The sequence below is a fragment of the Cherax quadricarinatus genome, chromosome 38, assembly GCF_038502225.1.
Source record: "Cherax quadricarinatus isolate ZL_2023a chromosome 38, ASM3850222v1, whole genome shotgun sequence".
Lineage (NCBI taxonomy): Eukaryota > Metazoa > Arthropoda > Malacostraca > Decapoda > Parastacidae > Cherax > Cherax quadricarinatus.
Genome location: NC_091329.1, coordinates 20,723,394 through 20,729,393, shown reverse-complemented (window position 1 = coordinate 20,729,393; position 6,000 = coordinate 20,723,394).

The window sequence follows — 6,000 nt, the reverse complement described above, 5'->3', positions numbered from 1 at the left end:
AAAAATAAAGGGGCCAAGGTGGGTGTGTATTCTGACCGCAAGACAGTGTTGGTGAATAAAAGGGATTGGGAGAAATTCATGTTTTATGTTGGAATTGACAAGGATGGCAACCCCATCGTGGGGATCATAGGGGGACTGTAGTGCAGTATAACCATAATGGCGGATACATTGAGGAGCTTTGAGGCAGGTACTGTTTAGCAAAACAATATCTGGCCTCTCTGCTTCAAGGAGCTCGGCCAGTAGGTGTCTAATTGTAAAGTAAGAACGTACGTTGAACTGAATCACCTTAAACGTGATTTAATGGTTTCGTCTTAGCAAAGTTAATGTCGGGGGAGGAGTTTGGATTAAAGCCCGTGATAGTGGTGCCATCAGTGGATGTGTGTTTGTAGGTGCTACGGACCCGTTTCCTGGAGGGGGAGGAAGAGATGGATCTGTTTTTATGTTCTTTGGTCTGTCCGTCAGAAGTTGGGGTAGGTTTAGGTTTGAGTGGATTTTGTCTGGAGGAGGTGGAGTTGGACCTGGATGAGGTTTTGGTTGTGATGGAGTGGGCGAAGGTGGATGCAGAGGAAGTGGAAGTTTTGGTAAGGTATGAGGAAGTGGAAGCTTTGGAAGGGGATGAAGTGGGTAAGGAAGTGGGGGGAGGGGTGGTCGTAGCAGTAGCAGTAGGGGTGTTGGTGGGAGGTGTAGAAGTAGTGAAGAGAGGTAGTGGAGGAGGAGAGCTGGTGGGAGTAGGAAGTGGGGGGGTGGGAGAGAGGAAGGAGGGAGAGGTTGTAGGAGGCTTGGAAGAGAAGCAGGAAGGAGGGATAATTAAAGAGGGAAGATTGTTAGCAGACAAGATTAGGTTAAGGACATGTGAGTAGTCTGATTGGTAAGCTTGTGAGATTACCATCGCAGAGTGGGCAGCAGTGGCAAGTTGACAGTTAGTTTTGTAGTCTAGTGTGGGTGTAGAAGGAGAAGTGCTTGTAGTCTGTGTGTTGGTGTTTGATGTGTGTAGAGTAGAAGAGGTAGACCAAGTGCGAGGGGAGGCCCAGGCATTGGGGGTAGGGGAGGGAGGTGTGGAAGGGGAGGGAGGTAAGGAAGGGGAGGGAGGAGCAGGGAAGGGGTTGGGGAGGTTTGGAGGTTGGCTTGCTCTGAGGGAGGAGAGAATGTGCTTTCTAGAAGGGCAGGAATTTGCAACTGCAGTGTGTGACCCGCCGCAGTTAGAACATTTAAGAGGGAGGTTGCAAGTATTCCAGAAGTGGCCAGTTGCTGAACATCTGGAGCAGACTTGTACTCACCTATTTGTACTCACCTATTTGTGGTTGCAGGGGTCGAGTCCTAGCTCCTGGCCCCGCCTCTTCACCGGTTGCTACTAGGCCCTCTCTCTCCCCGCTCCATGAGCTTTATCAAACCTCGTCTTAAAACTGTGTATGGTTCCTGCCTCCACTACGTCATTTTCTAGGCTATTCCACTGCCTTACAACTCTATGACTGAAGAAATACTTCCTACTATCTCTCTGACTCATTTGTGTCTTCAACTTCCAATTGTGGCCTCTTGTTTCTGTGTCCCCTCCCTGGAACATCCTGTCTTTGTCCACCTTGTCTATTCCACGCAGTATTTTATATGTCGTTATCATGTCTCCCCTGACCCTCCTGTCCTCCAGTGTGGTCAGGCCGATTTCCCTTAATCTTTCTTCATAGGACATTCCCCTTAGCTCTGTAACTAACCTTGTCGCAAACCTTTGTACTTTCTCTAGTTTCTTGACGTGCTTTATCAAGTGCGGGTTCCAAACAGGTGCTGCATACTCCAGTATGGGCCTGACATACACGGTGTACAGTGTCTTGAATGATTCCTTACTAAGGTATCGGAATGCTGTTCTCAGGTTTGCCAGGCGCCCATATGCTGCAGCAGTTATCTGATTGATGTGTGCTTCCGGAGACATGCTCGGTGTTATACTCACCCCAAGATCTTTCTCCTTGAGTGAGGTTTGCAGTCTTTGGCCACCTAGCCTATACTCTGTCTGTGGTCTTCTGTGCCCCTCCCCCATCTTCATGACTTTGCATTTGGCAGGATTAAATTCGAGAAGCCATTTGCTGGACCAGGTGTCCAGTCTGTCCAGGTCTCTTTGAAGTCCTGCCTGGTCCTCATCAGATTTAATTCTCCTCATTAACTTCACATCATCTGCAAACAGGGACACTTCTGAGTCTAACCCTTCCGTCATGTCGTTCACATATACCAAAAATAGCACTGGTCCTAGGACCGACCCCTGTGGGACCCCGCTCGTAGATGTGCATGTGTTTTTGTCGTGTCCGAATTTGTAGCATTTAAGACATTGTGTGATTGGGTGGAAGTTCGGAGTGAAGAGAGTGTTTGGAGGAATGCGGATGGTCTTGGCAAAGATTCCTTGACTGAAGAGTGTAGAGGCGTCAGCATGAGTAGAACAGCGTATTTTGAGAATGGTAGAGTTTTCTGGTCTGTAAATATCGTCAACAGAGACTTTGTTCTTAGTACTGATATCTTTTATTAAGTCTTCTTTGTCTGTGTCATAGGCTGTCAGGAGAGAGTAGTCTACGTGTTTAGCAATGACTGTGCTTTTGGCACGGTGCTCAGGAGTCCAAATAATTGTGAAGCCGGCGTTGAGAAGTTTTTGTCTGGTATCGCTTGAGGTGTACGCTTTGTAGGAATGTTTGTCAAGAAGGAGTTTGAAGCCTGAGTTGGTTTTGAAGACTTTAAGTTGAGGTGCACCAGTGATCTGATATAATAAATTTTCCGGACAGATAGTGGCATCAGGATTAGAAAATTTGAGGTTTAGCGAGAAGGAATTGGATTTAGAAGAAGCAGAGGCAGATGTGGGCGGTTGGGGGAGAGTGGAAGGGGGGTGGGAGGTGGAAGGCAACGAAGGCATCGTCTAACTTAAGCTAAAAAAATCCTTTAGGAGTCAGGAATCGCGGGAAGAACTAAAAGCCATAAATGAAATCGAAAGAAACCCAAAGTATTTCTTCTCCTATGCCAAATCAAAATCGAGAACAACGTCCAGTATTGGGCCCCTACTTAAACAAGATGGGTCCTACACAGATGACAACAAGGAAATGAGTGAGCTACTCAAGTCCCAATATGACTCAGTTTTTAGCAAGCCGCTAACCAGACTGAGAGTCGAAGATCAAAATGAATTTTTTATGAGAGAGCCACAAAATTTGATTAACACAAGCCTATCCGATGTTATCCTGACGCCAAATGACTTCGAACAGGTGATAAATGACATGCCCATGCACTCTGCCCCAGGGCCAGACTCATGGAACTCTGTGTTCATCAAGAACTGCAAGAAGCCCCTATCACGAGCCTTTTCCATCCTATGGAGAGGGAGCATGGACACGGGGGTCGTCCCACAGTTACTAAAAACAACAGACATAGCCCCACTCCACAAAGGGGGCAGTAAAGCAACAGCAAAGAACTACAGACCAATAGCACTAACATCCCATATCATAAAAATCTTTGAAAGGGTCCTAAGAAGCAAGATCACCACGCATCTAGAAACCCATCAGTTACACAACCCAGGGCAACATGGGTTTAGAACAGGTCGCTCCTGTCTGTCTCAACTATTGGACCACTACGACAAGGTCCTAAATGCACTAGAAGACAAAAAGAATGCAGATGTAATATATACAGACTTTGCAAAAGCCTTCGACAAGTGTGACCATGGCGTAATAGCGCACAAAATGCGTGCTAAAGGAATAACAGGAAAAGTCGGTCGATGGATCTATAATTTCCTCACTAACAGAACACAGAGAGTAGTCGTCAACAGAGTAAAGTCCGAGGCAGCTACGGTGAAAAGCTCTGTTCCACAAGGCACAGTACTCGCTCCCATCTTGTTCCTCATCCTTATATCCGACATAGACAAGGATGTCAGCCACAGCACCGTGTCTTCCTTTGCAGATGACACCCGAATCTGCATGACAGTGTCTTCCATTGCAGACACTGCAAAGCTCCAGGCAGACATCAACCAAATCTTTCAGTGGGCTGCAGAAAACAATATGAAGTTCAACGATGAGAAATTTCAATTACTCAGATATGGTAAACATGAGGAAATTAAATCTTCATCAGAGTACAAAACAAATTCTGGCCACAAAATAGAGCGAAACACCAACGTCAAAGACCTGGGAGTGATCATGTCGGAGGATCTCACCTTCAAGGACCATAACATTGTATCAATCGCATCTGCTAGAAAAATGACAGGATGGATAATGAGAACCTTCAAAACTAGGGAGGCCAAGCCCATGATGACACTCTTCAGGTCACTTGTTCTATCTAGGCTGGAATATTGCTGCACACTAACAGCACCTTTCAAGGCAGGTGAAATTGCCGACCTAGAAAATGTACAGAGAACTTTCACGGCACGCATAACGGAGATAAAACACCTCAATTATTGGGAGCGCTTGAGGTTCCTAAACCTGTATTCCCTGGAACGCAGGAGGGAGAGATACATGATTATATACACCTGGAAAATCCTAGAGGGACTAGTACCGAACTTGCACACGAAAATCACCCACTACGAAAGCAAAAGACTTGGCAGACGATGCACCATCCCCCCAATGAAAAGCAGGGGTGTCACTAGCACGTTAAGAGACCATACAATAAGTGTCAGGGGCCCGAGACTGTTCAACTGCCTCCCAGCACACATAAGGGGGATTACCAACAGACCCCTGGCAGTCTTCAAGCTGGCACTGGACAAGCACCTAAAGTCAGTTCCGGATCAGCCGGGCTGTGGCTCGTATGTTGGTTTGCGTGCAGCCAGCAGCAACAGCCTGGTTGATCAGGCTCTGATCCACCAGGAGGCCTGGTCTCAGACCGGGCCGCGGGGGCGTTGACCCCCGGAACTCTCTCCAGGTAAACTCCAGGTCCAGGTAATTACGAAAAGATGTAATTGGAGGTGACAATCGGCCAAAAAGTGAGAGTACTCAGCTAGGCAAGTACGTGTAAGTAGTCACACGTACTTGCCTGGCGCAGGACACTGAGGAGGTGAACTGTAGCTTGATGGAGCACTGTATATCCTGAGTGGCGGCGAGACTGGCTGTATGGCGTGCAGTCAACAGGCGAAGAGAATTCAGGCAGCAAGAGGCTTCCTGCCCTTCGGTCGGCAACCACCGACGTACCAATCCTGATGGTGGAGAGGAAGACGAAGGTCCAGCAAGCACTACTCAAAGCACTACTCAACACGGGGTAATTCGAGAGAGGCGAGATCGTCGATGTGTTAGGTAAGCACACGTCACCACTCGAGCTAAGTCGACTGACACTATGAAACAATATATGGCTTAGACTGAGGTGTAATACTAGTGGTAGTAGTAGTAGTAATATAAGTTGTAATAGTAGTAGTAATACAATATGGTAGAACAATCAACTTGCACATGAGTAAAAGATAAAAAAAACTATTACTTGGGTAGCATAAAAATAGCTTAGACAAATATTTCTGTTGATGTTGTTAGGTAAGACACATATGCAACAGTTAGGTATCTTTATTTCGAAACGTTTCGCCTACACAGTAGGCTTCTTCAGTCGAGTACAGAAAAGTTGATAGAAGCAGAAGAGACTTGAAGACGATGTAATCAGTCCATCACCCTTAAAGTTTTGAGGTGGTCAGTCCCTCAGTCTGGAGAAGAGTATTGTTCCATAGTCTGAAACAATATGCATATTAAGTACTCATTATGTACATAACAGAAAATGATAACAAAGATAATTATTATTTATCAGAGTTACATAGACAAGTAGGAATTTGGGACACCTAGGTCGCAAAAAATGTCCCCCTTCGATACCTACTTCTGTCATATCCACAAGTTGCTCTGGACCTATTAATCATAAATTATTTGTATCACCAGGAATGCTGGTAAATATATAAATTTGTGGACTGTATATTAAAAATAATAAATGATTATAGATACACATATATACACATTTATACAACAGAAGGAGAATATATCTTAATCATAACACTCACCAATTTGACTGGAGATTAATGTGTCATGTACA